General features: G+C 50.9%; 1 protein-coding gene across 3 annotated transcripts in view; it reads right to left on the bottom strand.

Moving 5' to 3' along the window:
• The window catches only part of CAPN10 (calpain 10), a 431781-nt gene that overhangs the window by 164384 nt on the left and 245185 nt on the right, over positions 1-22212 (bottom strand). The window lies entirely within an intron of this gene.

The raw sequence follows: 22212 nt of genomic DNA, 5'->3' as shown, positions 1-22212 counted from the left end.
GGAGACCTTCTTGGATGAGGCCCTCTATAGGGAGGGGCTTCTGCAACCTCTTTATTCAGGAATGGCAGGCAAGTCCTGCACCAGTGCAACCACAGGAGCCTGAGGCACAGGGAGCCTGGTATCCAACTGCCCCAGAAGCAATTGCAGCGTCGTAAGCACCTGCATCGACAGTAACGAGTGCGGATTGACAAGCGGATATTGAGGCGGGACAGCCCCCAGGCCACCTGATGTGGACGGAAGAGAAGGCTGCAGGCCCAACAGTGAAGGATCCCGAAACGGATGTCCTTCCTCCTCCGGACCCAAGTCAAGGTCATAGGTCCAGGGCCCCTGTTGGAGAATATCCATCAGGAGTATGGATGTAAATCCTGCCCCGGACTGCCACAACGTCTCTCCAGTAGACGACGGATCCACGTCTGCCACCTGCTGCGCCATGGACGTCTGCAGTTCCACCCTTGCCGGAGCCGTCGTTGACTAGGTAGTCGTTGACGTAGCCTTTGTCAGCAAGACCGTCTACTGGACCATCGTCGACGGGTCATAGTAATTAAAGCTGTTGTCAACAGAGGGTCCCTCGTCGAGGAGTCCGACGCCGGTGGAACCGGTGCGGTCACCGGCACCGACACCTCCTTCGTCGGCAAAGAGGGCCGCTTGGACGAGGACCTGCAGCGGTGTTTGGACAACTCATGGCCCGAAGCAGAGTGATGCCTGTCCTTCGAAGACGACTTCTTCGCCGACTAGGAGGATGAATGCGACCTCTCCTTGTCCAAAGCAGAGGTCTTGTGCGGTGGTTCCGCCGGCTTCTGTGGCCGTGAACCCGAGTCCTTCGGCTTATCTGCACTCGGCGCAGGCTTGCCTTGAGAGGGTGCCCCCACCCCTGCACTCTTCGGCACCGGCCATGCCACAGAAGACTCACTGCCTTTTCCTAAATCTGACTCCGGGCAGGCCCCATGCATTGCTTCTTAGGCGTCGGCTCGGCCAATTGTGTCCTCTGGTGCGAGGGCAACCTCTTGGCCGAACGAGCAGAGGACCTGGCCCTGCGGGAAGAGCCCACCTCTGAAGCCAGATAGGCCCCTTTGTTTATGGTCCTTGAGCGTCTTCTGCGAGAATCCCCCGCAGATGTCACAGGCAGTACAAACAGTCTGCATGTTCGTCCCCTTCATAACTGTTCTTGAGTCCACAGGTCTCACACGGCCGAAATAACGACTTCTTCGGGCCCACAGATAACACAATGGAGCCTGGAAGCACCGAAAGACCACAGGAACAGCAAAGGCTGTGTAGAAAAACAAGAGCTAATTCTCAGGAGAGAACACAAGGTGATCCCAACAGTTTGGAGACGGTTGAAATCTAAAGGGAAGCCGCAGGGGCAAGGCTATTTATACTGACGTCCCATGGGTGCGGCCTAAAGCACCGATAAAGACGTCAATAGGACAATCAATGTGTCGAAGTTTTTCGATAGGAAAACCACTGTATTAAAGTTAATGAGGTTTCCCAGCATGTGAATCCAGGAAAGATCCAATGCTGGAGAAGTGCAGAAGTCATAGCGGTTCGAAATGTAGAGAGGCCCTCATAGTCAGTGAACATGGTTAGTGACACTTAGTCTAGCCAAACAATCAAGCTAACATAAGTGGAGTAATAAGGCAGACTTAAGCAGCAAAGCAAACACAGTTAACCAAACTTAGAGACAGTCAAGTATTAGAGTGCAACACAGATGTACAAAAATATACTTATTAGACTGTAACGCATTAAGCAGTTACAATTTAAGAAAAGCACATATCATACAACACACTTTTATACACACACATATATGCACAGTTGATAATCTCAAAATGAGATCACCTACACTTTACACTAAAACACAGTTAAAGCAGTTCAATCAACAAAAGCAAAGAACCTGCAACAAGTAAAATGAAAAGAATAATGCATTAAAACACACTTTTTTTTATTTCTTAACCCAGCCTACATGTCTTAATCTTTTGGATTAAGAAATGTAAAGTTTGCTTCCGAGACTCTCTGGAGTTGAACAGCCTCCCTTGTGTGATAAATGAGCCACAGTGTTGTCGGAAGGATAGCTCAGGGGCAACGTGTTGTCTTGGAAGCAATACAACGCATAGCAACACAGGTTTGAATCCCGGGCTCGCACTTAGAAACTGGTTCGCCGGTATTAAGTGCGTAGTAAAAGAACAATTATAAAAACATTATTATATTATTATAATAAATTATAAAGCACATAACCTGCCTTATAGACATAAGGCAGACCCACAACCATCAGGTAAGTAGGTCTAGTGTCTCAGATTCAAAGTTGCAAGTAAGTACCTAAAAGAAGGGTAGTGAGTGAGTCTTACATGCTCCCTTCAGGTCCTTGGATCCAGTGGACAATCTGATAAACTGCTGTAGGGCTCTTATCTTTTTCCAGAATTCGGGCTGGAGGCAGCCCCGGCCCACCAATGGCAAGGTCCTGCAACATTCAAACAGGGAAGGGCTGTTCAATCCTCAACAGCCACAAACCCCACATCTGCCCAGCAACAGACACATCCTAGCTGGACGGTGTATTGAGTTCCGACTGTCCCAAACCAAGCTCTGACCAGTTCACCCACACAAAAGCACTAACCCAGAGAAGTGCATTACCTAATAAGGAAGACGGCCAAAAAGTATCATGGCTATTGAGATGGATTTTCAGAATAAGCCATGTAGACATATTCTGGGAGGCCAACCTATTCTGGTGAACAGGGAAATACACTGTCTAGTCATACTCTATCTGGGTAGTGTGGCTGAGCAGTAGGACTTAGATTTGGGATAGTGTGAGTGGTGAAGGGTTCTTTTAATAACGAAAGTGAGGCAAAATATATAGAAAATACAATTATATTGATTTAGGCCTTGAACACCTCTTAAAGACAGAGGTAAGTAAACCACCAAACATGCACTACAAATATATACACATTCACTTTTGGGGTGCTCTGGCTAAAGAGCACTAGCATTTTCATTTTAACGCAGTTAGTTCAGCAATAGAACACTGTATTGTATAAATGTAAGTGAAGAAAAGAGAGGAGCCCTCATTCCGAGTTTGGCGGTAAGTGATAAAATCCCGGTAAATCCGTTACCACTACTTTTACCACTCTGGCAAATTAGAATACACCGAAAATAGGCAGTAATTCAGCAAGCGGAATCAAGGGTCAGCGGAATTACCACCAGAAACAAGTGCAATTACCACCAAACATTGGCAGTAATTCCGCCAAGAATGCAGTGCAGTTACCTCCACCCAAAAATAGTGCCAACAGCTATCTCACCATTGCATAAGGTAGTGTCTGTCCTCCACTTCCGTGCCACAGGTGCATTCCAACAGACTGTGCGGATGCGGCATAACATGTCCCAGCCAATATTCTCAAAAGTGCTTGCGCAAGTTTTGGACGCGCTCATGAGGCATGCCCACCACCCATGCCCAGGTGCATGCAGCAAAGACAAGATTCTATGTCATCGCCCATTGCCCTAATGTCATAGCAGCACTTGACTGCACAGATGTGGTATTGGTGTCCCGCCCAGGCATTGGAGCCTGCATACAGGAATTGTAAACAGTACCATTCCATGAGCATCCAGCTGACCTGTGATGTGCATCGTACCATCAGCATTGGCTGCACACAATTCCCAGGTTGAACACATGTTTCCATGATCATGAGAAACAGCGCCCATGGCTCTTGGTTAAATATGACATCTGATGATTATGATGATGATGATGCAGAAACAGAGGCGCACATGGAGACAGGCATGAGATATGTGAGAATACTACTTGTCCCATTAACCATATTCCATGTGGCACTCAGCAGGCCATTACCCTGAATACAACCAAGGTTGGACACAGAGTCACTTGAAAACATACTGCATACTCCTGCATGTGCCCACACAGCCACTACAGCCCCTCCACCAAACCTCCCCCTGGAGTTAGCCCTACATGCATTTCAGCACACAAAGGCCACCAGGATAATAGTGAATGACATCAGCATGCAGTAGCAAACTAGAAATGCTGAACATTCTTCTCCGTACCTGATGTAGGTAACTCAGGATGTTACCGTGGTTGTTGACACACGTGAGGAAACCTGGTACACCGGAGGAGACAGCCTACAATGAGGCACACATAAGGACCAGGACATGCATACACTTTCAGGCTACACAAGGGATGGTTCAGGTGCCTCCACCAGACAGGTTATGCTATGTTATGTTACCAAAGATAATAAAGTGCACTGTCATCCGAAGGTATCTTGGCACTGGGATAGCACAGGGCAGGCTAAATTCTGTGCCTAAAAGGAGGAGGATCTTCAGGGACCTCCTGAATTGCAAATGGTTCGTAAGATTTCTAAATGTGGGCGGTAGGTCATCCCACAGTTGAGTCACCGCCACAGAGAAAGCCCAGCCGCCCACTCTCATGCGGTGAAAAGAAGGCACACATAACAGGACAGCAGACCTGGACCGAAGCACCCGGTTAGGGAGACAGTGCACACATTTCTCACAGAAGTATTCAGCACCCTTGACCCTGGAGGGCACAGTTAACCAGGCAGAGTGATTTAAATGTAATGCGCTGGGCTACAGGTATACAATGCAGTGCACGCAGAACTGGGGTAATATGAATTCCATATGGTGATCCAGTGGCAACTCTGGCAGCAAGATTTTGTAGGTGTTGGCGCTGCTGGACAAGACCTTTGGGCTGGACGAGCATGTTACAATAGTCCAAGCGACTGAGGACCAGGGCAGCTACGACTGGTGGTGTGAGTTTAGGAGGTATAAGGGGGAGCACTTTCCGCAAGATCTTCAGATGGAAGTGTCCCGCTTTGCACACGGCCAAGATCTGGTGATCCATAGAGAGAGTAGAAGAGACCACAACCCCAATTTCTTTACAGTGGTGACTTGAACAGGGAGGGTGTGGTTAATCCAATCTCCCACGGCAGAAAGACACTGGAAGAGGCATGACATCTCAGCCTGCTCAAGATCTAACCAGATCAGGATCTGAGTGTTGTCAGCATATGAGTAGCATCTAATGCCAAAGGAGCAGATGAGACACACAACTGGCTGAATATAGATGTTAAGGGACAAGGCAGATCCCTGAGGGACCCCACAGGAAAGAGCAAGGGAGTGAAAAAAAGGGGGGAAGTGAGAGTATTTGGCCTCTCTCGGCCAGGAACGAGTTTAAGCAGGCAAGCACTTGGCAAGCAATGCCGGCCTGGGCCAGGCAGGCCAGCAAGGTGGGGTGTTCAACTGTGTCAAATGCTGCTGGCAGATCAAGCAGAATCAGGGCTTCCACCACACCAGCGTTGCCAGCCTTGCCATATCGTCCTGGACCGACTCTAGGACACTCTCTGTGCCCCGGCCCAGCCGGAATCCTGACTGGAAGTGGTCAAAGAACCCAGAGGTCTCCAAAAAAGATGAAAGAAGTGGAGAGATCAAGGCCTCATGAAAAAGGGCAATAGTGAAATAGGGTGGGCAGAAATTAAAGTGAGGGAACCATAGAGGGCTTCTTAAGAAGTGGAATGACTGTAGCTTGTGTCAAATCCCTTGGGATGTAACCTGGGATGTAACCTGACTGGCAGGACATATTCATGGCCTGGGTGATCTCGCTCAGAAGGTCAGTGGATATATACAGGTGGGGCACTAATGTACACGGCAAAAAAAGTGGATAAGATTGATGTCATTTGCGCTATGTTGTACAACATGTGCATATGCCATAGCATACCCATGCCTCCAGATGAGGGCATTTCATGCCCCGACTCAGTTGGTGAAGGAGATGTAGGTGATGACAGAGCACCTCGCAACAGAGATCAGGAATTGAGGGAAAAGCGTATTGTCCGGCAGGACATCATCAACCACTATTTCTGAAAGCACATATGGACACCTGTAACTGTACATTTAACTTGAACTCCACTCACAAGTATCACTCTAATGAAATTACCACTGGATCAAATGGCTGTATTAATGTGATTTATGTTACTACTGTGCACCTAATCCCCAACAACATGACACCCCCCCCCACACCATCCCCACCCCACACCATCATCCCCAACACCATCCCTCTCCCCATGGTCTCCAGTCGGTCCCATGAAGGTGTCCACTACCTCTTCCTCTTGTCCCCTCTTTGCGTGGGTGCACGCCTTGTGTGGCGTGGGAGCGCCTGGGTGGCGTGCTTGCCACCAATCCTTCAGTAAAGGTGGCAGACACCGAACTAGCAGGTTCACTGCCCCTAAGGTCTATTGCCCCGGCCATTTGCTCAGCCAACTCCTTCACCCTCTGACTCACTAGGGTGTTACTGGATTCTGCAGCACGGCGGCACAGACAGTCCAAGGAAGTGGCCACCCAACTGGAGGCACCCAGCATCGCATCATACATCGCCTGGCAGTGTCCCAGTTGCTCCTGGGCGATCTGAAGCATTGCCTCATGCCGCTGCTCGATTTGGGTGAGTCTCTCCCAGATGACATTCAGTGTGTGGTCCTGCAGTGGCCAGGGAGATGGATGGAGGCGCCTTCCCTCAATGCCGGAAGCCCGACATGTTTGCTCCTAGTCATATCCTGGGTAATCTGTGTCCTGAGGACGGTCATAACATAGGGCACAGAGCGATGACAAGGGGGAGGGGGAAGAGTCAATGGGTGATATGGAATAAGTTACTTACCTGTAACTGTTGTTCTCCAGCATCGGTCTGGCATGGATTCACACGCTCATGAATATTCCCTGTCGTCAGGCTGGGAATCCTCGGTAAAGAAAAAATCAGTATCAGTTTCATTTCTGATCTGTCTTTCTTAGTAGTAACCAATCACTGGTCTCTGGGTCGTACTGCCCCAGCCAATGACTGCCCTCTCCCTAAGCCCCGCCCCTGGCAGCCATCCTCAGATTTGGTAGCACGTAAAGTGGCAGTATGACCAAGTGAAGAGCCGCTGGAGAACAACAGTTACAGGTAAGTAACTTGTTCCTTCTCCAGCATGGGGTCAGGCATGGATTCACATGCTCATGAATATAAGAATACATAGCAGTACACACATGCACAACCACGGGAGGTGGCAAGGGACCAACATTAAGCATTACATAAAACTCAACATTAAGCATCTCTTGCCTCCTCACCAGGCTCACCTTTAGCGAACAGGTTGCGCAGCACTGCCTGGCCGACTCTGGACTCCTCCCTGGAATCCCGGTCGACACAGTAGAATCTCGTGAAGGTGTGCGTCGACTTCCACGTAGCAGCCCTGCAGATGTCCAGCAGGGGCACACCAGACAAGAACGCCGTGGTAGCAGCGATCGCTCTGGTCGAATGGGCTCTCGGACGGCTGGGCAACCGTCGGTTTGCCAACCGATGACAGTGCATGATGCAGCCGGAGAGCCATCTGGAAATGGAAGCCTTTGAGAGAGCCTTTCCTTGGTTCACAGGTCCAAAGTTCACAAACAGCTGTGATGTCTTCCAAAAACTCTTTGTTCGGTCCACGTAGAACTTCAGCGCTCTAGCTACATCCAGCGAGTGCAAAGTCCTCTCGGCCGGCGACAAAGGTGACGGGAAAAAGACTGGTAACACCAAGGGCTCGTTGAGATGGAAGTCCGACGGCACCTTGGGCATGAAGGAGGGGTGCGTCCTCAGCACCACCCTCATTGCGTGGAAAGTCAAGTATGGAGGCTTGCAGGAAAGGGCCTGAATCTCTCCCACGCGTCGTGCAGAGGGGATGGCCACAAGGAACGCTGTCTTCCAAGAAAGGAACTTCAACGGAGCCGAATACAAGGGATCGAATGGCGGGCCCATGAGCCTGGTCAGCACCACGTTGAGCTCCCACGCCGGGGCTGGAGCCTTCACCGGCGGGAACGATCGGAAAAGTCCTTTCATAAACTCCTTCACCAGATGATGAGACCACAGAGACGAACATCCTGCAGTTCTGGTGTATCGGGAAATCGCTGCCAGATGTATCCTGATGGAAGCGTGAGCTAGTCCAGCTTTGGCCAGCGACAGTAAGTACGGTAGCACTTGAGGGGCTGTAATTCGTAAAGGGTTAATCTTCTGTGCACGGCACCAGACAGAGAACCTCTTCCACTTGTGTCCGTAGAACTTGAGAGTTGAGGACGCCCTGGCCTTTGCAAGAACCTCTCTGCAGTCAGCCGGGATAACGTACCCTCCAAACTCTAGTGTTGCAGGAGCCAGGCCTGCAAGTTCAGCGACTCCGGGTCGGGATGAAGAATGGCGCCTCCTTCTCTGGAGAGAAGATTTGCGTCCATCGACAGTTTGACTGTCCGGGAACCATATCTGTCTCGGCCACCTCGGTGCGACGAGGATCATCCTGCACCGGGACCTCTTGAGTTGGTTGATGAGCCTGAGCAGCAGCGGCAACGGCGGGAACGCATACAGGAACAGGCCGTCCCAGGGGAACGAGAAAGCATCGCCCATGCTCCTTGGCTGGGGGAACCTACTGGCGAACCTCTGGCACTTGGAGTTCGTCGCCGTCGTGAACAGGTCGATTTGGGGTTTGCCCCATCGCCGGAAGAGTTGATCCACTTGATCCTGGCGTAGTTCCCACTCGTGGCACGAGCGCAGCTCCCTGCTGAGTGAGTCGGCGACAGTGTTTTTTATCCCTGCTAGATGAAAAGGTACCAGAAACATCCCCTGGGCAACGGCCCAGTGCCACAGATCCTGGGCTTCCTTGAACAGGGCTGGGGATCTGGTTCCTCCCTGCTTCCGGATGTAGAACATCATGGTGGTGTTGTAGGTGAAGATCCTCACCAACTTGCCCTTCAGGGAAGGGACGAATGACTTGAGGGCCCAGAACACTGCTCGGAGCTCCAGTATGTTGATGTGGAGTGGCCTCTCCTCCGGGAGCCACAGGCCTCTCGCGTGAAGGTCTCCGGTGTGCGCTCCCCACCCCTCCAGGGAGGCATCCGTCATCACCGTCACCTGGTATGCTGGTGTCTGAAAGTCTGTGCCCGCTGCGCCCGCGGGTGCCCCACCATCGAATTGCTTGGCAGAATACTTCCTCGAGCGAGATCTTGTCCTCAAAGCTGCCCGTCGCTTGCATCCAATGGGCTTCGAGGAACTCCTGCAGAGGACGCATCCGAAGCCTGCACAGGCGCCTCAGATAGCAAGAGGACATCATCCCGAGAAGGGACTTGATGGCCCTCACTCTGGCCACGTCTGTGGCCAGCAGACGCTATACCTTGCCCAGGGTGGCCTGCGTTCTTTCCTCCGACGGCGAGGCCAACTCCGCTACTGTATCGAGCTTGGCTCCCAGAAACAGCGCGACCTGCGACAGAACCAGGTGGGATTTGGGGAAGTTGATGGAGAATCCCAGGTCTGTGAGCAGCTGGACGGTCTTTGCTGTGTGTTCGACGGCGAGTTCCCCTGTCCCTGCTCGGATGAGCCAGTCGTCCAGGTAGGGGTAGACGTGGATCCCCTGCAGGCGCAGCCGCGCCGCCACTGGTGCTAGGCACTTGGTGAACACCCTTGGCGCCGACTTCAATCCGAATGCGAGGGCATTGAACTGGTAGTGCCGTCCTTGGACTACAAACCTGAGAAACTTTCGTGTCCTTTTAGGATGGGGATGTGAAAGTACGCATCCTCCAAATCCAACGACGATAGCAAGTCGCCTTCCTCCAGCTGGCCCAGCACGTGCTAGAGGGTGACCATCCGGAACTTCTGTGCCTTGATGTATTTGTTTAGCCGACGCAAGTCCAGGATGGGACGCCAACCTCCCGTCTTCTTTCTGACGAGGAAGTATCTTGAGTATACTCCGGAGCCCCGGAGCCTCTTTGGGACGAGCTCGATGGCTCCTTTCTTGAGCATCGCCCTTACCTCTAACAGTAGTTGAGGGATGTGGTTTTCCTTCATGGCCACGGGAGGAATTCGGGGGCACTTCTTTAGAAATTCCAGAGTGTGCCCGTGGGCCAGGGCATCCAGCACCTAACGGTCGGTGGAGATGGACTCCCACACGCTGAACCGGGGTGCTTCGGTGGGGGCCCGACACAACGGCCGATTCAGTCTTGCTTGGAAGCAGCCTTGCCGTCTTGGCCTCTCTGGCAACGACGGCGAGATCCACCTGACTTGCCTCGTCCCCTGTAGGCTTCTTGCGACGAGGAGCGGGCCACCTGACGGTAGGTCAAGGAGATGCCGCCGAATCCTTTGGAGGCACCTTGTTTGCCTCCGGAGTTCCGAAAGGGCAGCCGCCGTTGCTGCAGAACTCCCAAGGCCCGAGCCGTCTCAGTGTCGGTCTTGATGGCCTGCAGTGACTCATCCACTGTCTTTCCGAACAGATTGTTCCCATCGAAGGGCATGTCCAAAACCTTGGCTTGCATGTCTTGGTGGAAATCCGTCGCCTTGAGCCACGCCCGCCCTCGAAGGCAAATGCTGGTGCCCAACAGGGGGAAGCCGGTGTCGGCAATGTCCGTGGCCACCGTTATGGCGTGTTCCGACGCCACCTCACCCTCCTGTAGGATCGCCAGGGCCTCTGCCCTCTTGTCGTCTGGGAGGAAGTCCAACAGGGGGGGGGGGCGATCTTGTACCACAACTCCCCATCGTAGCAGGCCACAATCGCTAGGGTTTTGGCTGCCTTAAACTCCCACACGCTGAACTTCGTCAGCCCGCCTCCCACCGGGGTGCTTCGGTGGGGGCCCGACACAACGGCCGATTCAGTCTTGCTTGGAAGCAGCCTTGCCGTCTTGGCCTCTCTGGCAACGACGGCGAGATCCACCTGACTTGCCTCGTCCCCTGTAGGCTTCTTGCGACGAGGAGCGGGCCACCTGACGGTAGGTCAAGGAGATGCCGCCGAATCCTTTGGAGGCACCTTGTTTGCCTCCGGAGTTCCGAAAGGGCGGCCGCCGTTGCTGCAGAACTCCCAAGGCCCGAGCCGTCTCAGTGTCGGTCTTGATGGCCTGCAGTGACTCATCCACTGTCTTTCCGAACAGATTGTTCCCATCGAAGGGCATGTCCAAAACCTTGGCTTGCATGTCTTGGTGGAAATCCGTCGCCTTGAGCCACGCCCGCCCTCGAAGGCAAATGCTGGTGCCCAACAGGGGGAAGCCGGTGTCGGCAATGTCCGTGGCCACCGTTATGGCGTGTTCCGACGCCACCTCACCCTCCTGTAGGATCGCCAGGGCCTCTGCCCTCTTGTCGTCTGGGAGGAAGTCCAACAGGGGGGGGGGGGCGATCTTGTACCACAACTCCCCATCGTAGCAGGCCACAATCGCTAGGGTTTTGGCTGCCTTAAACTCCCACACGCTGACGAACTTCGTCAGCCGGCCTCCCACCGGGGTGCTTCGGTGGGGGCCCGACACAACGGCCGGTTCAGTCATGCTTGGAAGCAGCCTTGCCGCCTTGGCCTCCCTGGCGACGACGGCAAGATCCACCTGACCTGCCTCGTCCCCTGTAGGCTTCTTGCGACGAGGAGCGGGCCGCCTGACGGTAGGTCAAGGAGATGCCACCGAATCATCCCATGGCATCTAGTTTCTTTCCCTCGCCGTCTGGTGGGGAAGTTGAAGCCGAAGCCCCTCCCCCACTTTCTTCCTGGCCGCTGCCAAGACGACTGGATCCGGGGTCGGTTGTGCCCTAAGGCACAAAGGGGCGGTGTCGGGGACCCGGTACTTCTTCTCGTACCGGTCCCTTTTGACCAGCGTCGTGGACGGGTTCTTCAGGAGGGCAAGACCCTCGTCCCAGATGTCATCCAGCAATGGCACCGCGAGGACCGTCTTCCTCTTGGCCTCGCGCCGTTGGTAGAGGAAGCCGTCCTTCTTCTTTTCTTCGGGGCAGAGTTGAAAAAGCTCGGATGCACTGGCAATCATGGCGTGGAAGGAGCCAATTTCGTCGGGAAGAGACGCCCGAGGAATCGGAGACGGGAGGTCAGACCCGTCGTCGCCGCCGTCGTCATCCGTCCCCGTTGTGGCCGTGTCTATTCCTGTGTCATCCCTCGGGACCGGGGAGGGCGACAAAGGCTGAAAAGGGCATGAGGGCTGAAGGGGAGCCGGATGAATTCTCCTCCTCTTGTTTGGAGGGCTTCCCGACGGACCCAGTTCAGCTGGGTCGTCCGTCGTGGGTAGGGGCAGTCTCGTCCTTATCTCCGTGCATAAGGCTTTGATTGCCGCCAAAATGGCCACCGAGTTGTCTTGTGGCTCGGGTTGTGACGGGCGTGCTGGGAGCGACGGTTGTTCCTCCTCCACGGGAACCTCGTCGTCGCCACCCTCGCTCTCGTCGTCCCCCTCATCAGGATCCCTCCCGTGGGGCCGGGCCTCTTCCAAATTCTCGGTCAGTTCCCCCTCAGAGGTTGTGTCCGTGTCCGTCACGGCTACCGCTCCCCGCCTCTTTTTACACTGGGGTTTTCACGGGGGTCTTCTCGACGGGCTTAAAAGAGGATTCCCTCCGTGGAGGCAGGGAAACTCTGGGCCCCGAGGTCGCCTCCACTGGGATAGCCTCCACAGGCTTTGCCAGTGTCGTAGCGACTCCCTCAATCGAGGCCTTGGCCGGGATCAAGGCCTTCAACACCTTGGCCGCGCTTGAGGCCTTCACCTTAAGGGGAGGGTCACCGCCTCGCTCCACTTCGGCCTGATCCTTCAAGATCGACTGGGGCCTCTCCAGAAGCTTAGCCGGGTTCTCGGCTTTTCTCTTCTCCGAGCCAGTGCGTTGGCTCGCGGTTGATGGCATTGGTGAAGGTGTGCCCTGCCTGGCAGCCGAGGAGCCCGACCGTTCGGCGCTCCCGGTGCCCGCGGACTCGCGGTGCTTTGCCTTCTGTTGGGCCCCCATCGCCGGGGCGCCCTCACAAGACTTAGAAGATCACTCAGACTTCTTCTCACCTCCTGGGCTCTTGCCTTCCAGCCAGTTGGAGAGACGGGTCCGACGATCCCTCATAGTCCGATCCGACATGTTCATGCAAAACGCACAGTCCTTCTCCACATGCGTTTTATCCTCGTGGAGGCAGTAAAGGCATTTCGAATGCTCGTCCTCCTTGAACACATTTTGTAGGTTTTATCCAGGGCAGATCCTGAGCAGTTTGCCGGGAGTCGAGCTTCCCTTCTCCTGGGCCATGTTTTACTCGTCCGCGAGGTAGGCCTCAGAAACTTCTGGAATCCTCCAAGAAGCGCAACTCGACGAAAACTTCACCCTTGAGTGGTGTAGATAAATCCGAAACGGGTCCCCGTTGATCGGAAGTAGAAACGGTGGAGCTTGAGGCTCGATTAAACTGAAAAATGAGATAAATCTCTTTGAAAAAGCGCAAAATGCAGTAAAAGCTCGAGAGCTATAGCACGAGGACTCCCAACACTTGAACGTGCGATAAAAATCTGAGGATGGCTGCCAGGGGCGGGGCTTAGGGAGAGGGCAGTCATTGGCTGGGGGCAGTATGACCCAGAGACCAGTGATTGGTTACTACTAAGAAAGACAGATCAGAAACGAAACTGATACTGATTTTTTCTTTACCGAGGATTCCCAGCCTGACGACGGGGAATATTCATGAGCATGTGAATCCATGCCAGACCCCATGCTGGAGAGGCTGGGCAAGGGGAGGAATCAGAGGACATCTGCATCGTATGGAAAGCCGCAGAGCATGAGGCAGCAGGGGCAGACTCCAGCGACACAGTAGCAGTGGGTGCAGTTGCCTGGACCCATGCCTGCATGTTGTCGGCACTTGGGTGTGTGGGTTGGTCCTCTGAGTGCCCAGCAGTTGTGGGAGATGGCTCAGTGGTGGGAGGTCCAGCAGCCTCTGTCATGGCTGGAGTTTGTGGTACAATTGTAGCTGATGTGCCACTGTCCCCTGAGGTGGCAGAAGCAGTGCCCTTGGAAAGGGGTGTCCTGTGAGCACCTCCCTTCCTGGGGTGCAGCATGTCATGTGGCCTTTTCCACACTTGCTGGGGCAGGTGTGCCGGAGGTGCTGCTACCTTCCATGGGGTCCTGGGTGTCTTTTGTGGCTGTTCAGAGACAAGAAAGAGTGCATCAATACCTTGATGAACTTTAGTGGGGTATGCCGTCATGTAGCGTTCTATGTACTATAGTGTTGCAGGGTCCTAAGGCCCCATAGGGGCATACTTCATGTGGCCAACAGTATGGAGGTTTACTGCCTTCATCTTTGTGTTTGCATATGAACAGTCTGGAATATGTGCCTTGCTTTGACCGTATGTCATGTGCTTCACTGTCGTATATAGGGTCACGTACGCCCATGTAGAGTAGGCCCAATATTGCTTGTGTATCCTGTTGTGCTGTCAGCTGAGGGGTGCCCTGCTAGCTATGGCGGTGTGATTGCAACATTAGGTGTGACACAATCTTCATGGTGACCTTGCAGCTACTGGTCGGGTCACTAGCTGGTTTTGAGACACAAGTCTAGTGGTGTTGATTTATTGACATAAGTCACGTGTGGCAGCAGTTTGGCTGATATGTCTGTACATGGGTGCTCGTCATGGTGGAGATGTGACATTCGAATGGGTGACTGACCTCGATACTTGCTGTTCCATTGTAGTTATATTTGTCCTATATCATGGCCTCGTCATTCTACTTGCTGAGTATTCCAGGGGGTTCACACCTTCCATGCCTCATGATGTACTGGCCTGTGGGGTCTCATTGATGGCATGTGCATTGTCTGGGTTAATCTCAGCTGGGTGCATGGACGCGTGTGTATGTCAACATGCTATTGGGGTTGTTGTGCAATGGGCACATCATTCAGCATTGTACTCACTGGGGTCTTCCTGGCTGCTGGCTCCGACTGCTGCCGGACCCACACACTTCAGGCCTGCCATGTGGAGGATGCTGCTCACAGTCTACTCCCACGGGGTCAGCTGCAGCAGAGCAAATGTTCCGCCACTAGTGGCTGCTGTTTCCCAACGGTGGTTGGCGAAGAGGGTGCAGAATCGTGGTCTGAGGTCATTCCACCTCTTCCGCATGTTGTCATGTCCTACGGCCATCACCTTGTCCCCGATTTCAGCATAAATGGCGGTTCTTGCACTGCTGGCTTGTTTTGCATGGGCCACTACCTTCTCCGCAGGCACACTGAGCTCCTGCTCGATGACCTTCTGCCTGCTTCGCCACATTTTAGGCACCTTGCCTTTACCTCCTGACATGTTTTTGGTGTCTTCTGCGGGTGGATGTCACTTCTTTCCTGTAGATTTTCAATAGATTGTGTTTTAAAGATGGCCGCCGGCAAACTTCCCGTTTGCATCATGACTACTTCCAGTTCGGCAGTAATTCCACCAGTGTAATTACTATTGGGTAATTCCATCAATATACGTTGGTTAAGGTAATTCAGCTAAATATTGGCAGAATTACCATCGATGAAGTGGTTTTCGGCGGCAAATCCGAATTACCATTACCGCTGATGTGTGGTGCGTGCCCACGCCTACTCATGATTCAGCAGATATTCTGCCGGGATGCTCGGCGGTAACAGCAATTCCGTCTGGCGTAATGAGGGCCAAGGTACGTAATAAACCAATTTGAGAAGTAATAAATGAAAAGAAAGGTGTTAAAACATAAATACACAGCCTTATAGTGATAAGGGTCTACACTTTAAAAGTCCTTCCCTTAATAGAAATGTTGGGGCCTAGGACCCTTACACACACAAGTCTCAATAAAACCCTTTCCAAGAGGCTAGGAGTCGTTAAGGTATTCTAAACAAGTGTTGACAAAGCCAACAGGCAGTAAGTCTTTTAACAGTTAAGATCAATGGAAGGAAAGTTCCTAGGGGGCCCTCTCCAAATCCCACCACCTTGGGGGAAACCCAGCAGAGGATCCTTGACCAGAAATGCACTGATCACAGTAAGGCAAGGGAGTGGTAGGGCAACTACTTTATGCCTGTTAAATCCTATGGAGGTAGTGGCGATTAAAACAGGTATGTTAACCCCCCCTGCACTCTGATTTGCTCAGAGACCACTTCAGAGTCTCCTGAAATTGGAGGAAGTCGACCGTCATGGCAGAAAGAAAAAAAGCTGGTCTTCATGCTGGAGAGCTTCAACTACAGGTAAAGGCCTCTTGTTTCACAAATGAGGGGTCTGCAAAACTCCAAGTCCAAACTCTGGATGATGGCTGATGCAGTAAGGTAGCCCCCGAGGAAGCTGGTCACCCCACAGGATGGTTCAAGCACTCTTCTGAAAGGCTTCCAAGGGCAGGACCCTTAAACTGGTGTCCAGAGTGGTTGTTCCCACTGGTCCAAGGTTGGAACCACCGAAGAAGGCATTTTGGAGAAAAGGAGCAGGGCTTCACCAGGACAGTTGAAGAAATAAAATGCTATAAAACTGGAATGACAAGTTCCATGTCGTAAGCGAGATGCTCCTCTTTAAAATGGGTTTTGGCTCAAACGATTATGTGAAGAACAGCTGCAGGAGTATTCCCCTTTATACTGTATCTGAGCTGGAGTTGCACCTATGCCCACGAATGGCAAGAATCGGCACCATTCAAACTGGCAGGCATTGGACAGCCTCCAGCTACCACATCTGCCTGGTAACAAACACACTTTAGCCAGGATGTGGACCGGGACCGGACAGTCTCAGCCCCCACATCCGGATCACACACACATATCGTCGCTTTGCCTTGGAAAGCTAGAGCTTTGCTTGGGAAAGGGCTTAGCATTAATGGCAAATCCAGCCTTGAGAGGGTAGGAAGGCAGCCGAAAGGCAAGATGGCCTAAAGATAGGGTGAAATGTCTTGACACAGCCATTTTAGAGAATATGGTACTTTAAAAAGCATTATGTGGTCAAAGACAAAAGTGCACGTGAGAATATAAAAAAATAAGCACAGAAGAAAAATATCCACTGCCACCACCCAGTCTTGGACACATCATGCAAGTAAAATTGCATAAGACAGAGTTAAAGGGGCACAAAGTATCCCTACCACACCTCACTGTAAGGTGAAGGGTACAGCGTAAAACAAATCAGGAAGTTCACAGTGGAAGACGGAATCCCCTTGAATTGAGAGCCACAGAGACTGGTCAGTGCCCACAGATCAGTGCCCACAGATCAGTGCCCACAGAACAGATGAGATAAGCAAGGTAAGTAAAGCTGTGAAAACTAAATTATTCACTTAGACATACCTGCCGACCATCCTCCTCTTATCTGTAACTGAACTGTCTGCCCACGCTCTTACACTGTAACCACTGTAATTTGTTCCACTGTAACCAAGGAACCTGTACTTTTTCTATTACACTATTGTTTACTCTAAACTGTCATGTAACTGTACAACCAAGCAAGAATTCTGTAACAGCGCCACAATGCCCTAGGGCCGCTGTGCGCTTTATAAAGTTAAATAAATAAATAAATAAAGCAGAACAACTTTACTTACCTCCAAAATGTCTGGTCAGGTTCAAAACAGCAAAAAGTTCGGGATTCCATAGACGGAAAGCATCAAAAAGAAAATCTTTCCTAAAAATGGCAAAAGGACATGGCTTACACCACATAGCATAGTCCTACTGAGTATATGTTACTCAAAAAGGCATTGTGCGTTTAAAAAGATAGTGCACGGCAGTGCACTGCAAAAAACAGGTTAAACAAAAGTCAATGCCACCAACCTGTTTTAGACCCATCTAAAAAAGATGTTACAGAAAAAAAGGAAACATTGTTACAAAGTACCCTTGGAGCACCCCAATGTAAGGTGATGCCTTTTGCATGAAAAACAACTCAGGAATCCTGAAGTGTCTGTCCCGTCGGACAACCTTAAAGATAACCTCAATTGGAATAGAACTTTGCAAAGTCTTTGACACTGCCTGACCCAAAGTGCATGAATGAATTAAGCGGAGGGACGTGCCTGCACAGACACAAACATCAATGAAGTCACCTGTGCTGGCGTTAAACCTTTTGTAACCCTAAAATATGGTTAGAAAAGGATTTTATTGGAGGAAAACCCAGACTCATCAGAATGCCAAGATTGTCAATAGACCTTTCTGCCTACAAGCATTTCCTGTATAGTTCCTAGGTATGAGCATGGAAATGGGCATTCAATCAAGTCTTGGCATATAATCAATCCCCCGTCTGCAGAAAGAAGGGAATGTGGCTTAGAGTCACATGCTGAAATGCAGAGAATGGCAGCTCACCCCGCCAAATCTCACTCTCCACCCCCTTCCATCAGCTTGCTCTTGGAAATGCAGAAGGATTGCAATCCCTGGCCCAACTGTGAGCTGAACAAGCTCCAGCAGCTTCTCCAGGTCCAACAGACGATCAGGGAATACTACTAAACGCTGGTGCAGAGATGAAGGCAGGAAAGTTAGAAACCAGGAATTCAACGTGCAGAGCAAATCTTGGCACCACTTGTATGTGCTGCGCTTGATCGGAACACAGAGTAGCGAAAGCAGTTGCAAGAGTACGTTCTAGTCCTTTGGTTCTTGGTTGTTGCAAGAGACAAGTAACACACACACACACACTTGTGAAGTGTTCTGTAATTTCTTTCAACAAATGCTTACAGATGTGTTCAGGAGAGGTCACCCTTTTTTAAGAATTCATACAAATCCTGCCCTGGTAGCTCTTGGCTTTTGCTGCAGTCTCTGTTACTATCTTGAAATGGTTCACACCTAATGAAAGATGGGGTTGGACAACATTTTCACACTGAATTGTAGGTCCAAAACTTTCCCCAGAGCTGCAGATGTATCCTAAAACATTTCAGCCCCATTTCTTACCTTACTGGTGGCTGTACCACTCCCAGACTTTTCATTTGGTCGATTAGAGCATCCAGGATATCATTAACGGCCTCAAGTTCGATCAATGAATTCCTGCAAAAGGGCTTCAGGCAGGGAAATGAGTTGACATTCATTGGTTTCTTGGAGCTAGAACAGCTGCATCTCGTGCTTGCCTCCAGAAGGGCGCATTCTGAAAAACATTCTTCCCCAGAGTTTTCACACAAATCATCTTTCTGAAGTAGAAAATGCAGAGGAGACGTTTCCCATTCCTCTTTCAAGTACATCAGACACCAAACAAAATAGATGTGTCATTGCGAGAGTGGAGCTATGACTATTGTTACCATCCCTCTTATTTGAATTGGTTTAATCTTGATTTGCTTTTACCAAATTGCTCCTCCTCTTTCACCAGAGGGGGGAGGGGAGTCCCCAATTCTCACACCTTTTGCCACCTGCCATCTATACTTACCCATTCAACCTATCTATATTTTCTCCCTTTTTTATTTTTTATCTAGTAACCAAAATGGCTATTTTTGGTTTTAGGGGCCTTCTGCTACTTTTCTAATGTTTTCCCCATATAAACTGGAAAAATGCCTTGTATGGAAAAGAGGGTGGTGGCCTACCTTTAAGGGATGATCATGAATAAATGCAAACAAATGTGGCGCACCCCCTGTTAAGATGGATTTCTAGAATCTGGCCTGGGGGACAGATTTCTATGAGGCCACTCTAGTTATAGTGAACAGGGTAACTCTGAAAGGTTAGCCAAAATCCAATCAAGGTAAACGTGGAGAGCAGTCAAGGCTATCCACAGGAGAGTGTGAGTGGGGTCAGGGGTCAACACAGTGAAGCAAACAATTCGATTTACACAGAAAGAACAACAATACGATATTTCTTCTAAGCCCAAAGCACAGAGTAGGAAATTAAACAAGCAGGTGATATTACACAATAGTCAATGGTAAACCATATATACAGTCACCTTTAGGTTCTTAGGAATGCATTCAATAACTTATTCAACAAAAAGAAAGTAAGTAGTGATGTAGTATAATGGAACCAAGTCAAAAGAAAGATACCTAACTTTATAAATCCAATCCTTACAATGTGTGGGACCTTGTGCCCACAAATCACACAGCTTCTTCTTAGGAAAAGGTTCTAAGGATAGAAGAGTTCTTGTGTTGGTGAAATGTTCCCAAAGATATTCAACAAAGTTACTGGTAAGTCAAATTATATTATCTTTCCGACCCAGCTACTTTTTGATGCAACGATCAAAAAGAGATGGAATTGAATAACCAACGTTTATTCAAAGATTTATTCTAAGGAGAACGGTGGGGGCTAATGTGTTGCAATTACTTACCCCCCTCCTGACCCATTTCCTCAGAGGACTAGATGGGGCGGCTGGGGTCATGGGGGTGCACATGTGGTCACTGGAGGTAGGTTTTCCCGCTGTTGGTTCCAGTGAGGGGTGCCCAGGAGTTGCAGGTGCTCAGATTCTTACGGTCGGTTCCAGGAGCAGAGTGCAACCCTTTGCGAGGAAGAAATGTAGAAGGCACCAATGCAGATCTCTTCCGGACACTTCACCAGATTGGGGAAGGCAAGTTCCAGTGATGGCTACCACACAGAGGTGGCAGCAGGTATCCTACCAGTCGCGGTTGAAGCCCTGCCAGAGCAGGATCTGTTGAAGCTGAGAGGTTGACATTTGGCAGGAAGGCGGCTAACACCACAAGCGGGCTACTACAGACGTTCTGGTGGAAAATGCAGAACAGCGATGATTCTAGCAAGGTAGCACACTGGAGTGCTGGTCAGTCCACTGGGTCGTCCAGGCACATATCCGAAGGCTCAGAACTGCTGGATCCTCGAGAGCGCATCAAGACTGGTTGGTCCCACCAGCCTAAGGGTTGAAGCACCGCTCAAAGCCTTCACAAATCAGGTAGTCCTGCAGTGCTTCACTAGGCGGAACACAGGAAGGGATGCTGGGCCTTTTCGGGATCTTCAGACGACTGCTCCTCCATACATGATACTTGGCTCCAACGCTGATCTGAGGAAATGGCTGCAAGGGTCCTCTCCTTATCCGAAATCCCAAGTCCAAGCCCACTAATAGTATGGATCTGCACCATTCAAATAGGCAGCAGTGGTCCAATCAGGAACCACTGTGGGCTTCACTCAAGCCACACACCATGACTCTCAGCCATACAACACTATGAAAAATTACTACTAGCATGTAATATCACACAAGACTAAATAATGATACATATATACAATCATTGAAGTAGGGCAAAATGCATAATAAACCCCTGCAAAGGCACATAAGTATTAGTGTGAATCACTACAGGTCCTCAGAGATACAACACCAACTCCATCCCCATGATGTATGGGGCCATGTGCCCAAAGGTACACCAAAGTTCCACACAGTTTTGTGAGACGGTAGAAGGTTAGTGGAGAGCTTCTGGGGTCCAATGAAGAGTTCCAAGGAGCAGTGGACACGTTTTTCTAGTGAATAAAAGTGTTACCCACTTGTGGAATGCTTGCCCGACCAAGCAATGGCAAAGCCAAACAGTTATAAAAGTTTCTAAAAGTTACCAAACTTTTAAAGGAGGTATAGGAGTTCAGGTAAGTACTGTTACAACTACCCCCCGTACTCCAATTCTTCTTAGGACTTGGGGGGCCTTCTGAAGAGGGTCCATTGTCACTTTTCCCGCTGTCAGCTCCAGTCCTTGAAACCCAGGGGTTTCAGGTTTGAGCACTTCTCCGGTCGGCGACAAATGCTGGTACATCGTCTTCAGGATGGAGAATGCAGCACAACTCAATGCAGGGACCCTCTCAGCACAGAACCTGAGGCAAGAAAGCAGTTTTGAACAACAGCCATCAAGCAACGGCGACTGAGGGGGACAACTACGCGGTCAGACTTCACCTACTATCTCGGGTCCCCTCAATACTGCAACCAATACATTTGGCAGAGATGTGTCCTGTAGCACAAGCTGTGGATCCCCAAAGTTCCAGGCCTCAACACGGAGCAGCGACATCTGCAGCACAGTGTGATGCTGGAAATGCATTGGAGGGACAGGGCGTCCTTGTCCTTGTCCTCTATCTCCTGTAACTGTCTGTTCTGCTTGTTTTCTGACCTGGGGAGTCCAGTTTGGATCCCTGGGCAGTGCAGTTCCTCGTTTTGTTCTTGTTGGCCAAAGACCCATGGGATACCCTTAGGGCACCCATGGTAGGGGTACAACCCTGTACCCCTAGTGTATGTTTTTCAGCACATGTGTGTTGCCCACAGAACAGGGTATGGGCTGGTGGCAGCTACATGCTGATGTGACAGTGGCTCTTGGTATCCTCCATTTTTGGGATACCCAGGCCCTGTCATAGGAATCAATGGATTCCTACACAACGGCAACATGGCCACTGGTGGCCTCTTGGTTTCCTTTGCCTTACCCCCTTGTTTCTCAAAGTCACGAGAAGCCCTGACTCTGTTCCCTTCCCCTGAATGGTGTTGGGTGAAAGGACCATATATGGCTCTGGTTCTGCCTCCTACCAGACTGGCTGGAGCCTTCCCAGATGCCAGTGGAACCTACCTATATGGAGTGAGTTGTCAATATGAATTCTGTGTTGTCAGTGTCTGGTTTTGGTTGTGTGACACAACGTCTGGGCCAGCCCTGAC

This window comes from Ambystoma mexicanum, chromosome 10 (assembly GCF_040938575.1).
Source record: "Ambystoma mexicanum isolate Mex_15411 chromosome 10, UKY_AmexF1_1, whole genome shotgun sequence".
Taxonomy (NCBI): Eukaryota; Metazoa; Chordata; class Amphibia; order Caudata; family Ambystomatidae; genus Ambystoma; species Ambystoma mexicanum.
The sequence above is the reverse complement of the archived record's forward strand: the minus strand, read 5'-3'. Positions and strand labels throughout refer to the sequence as shown.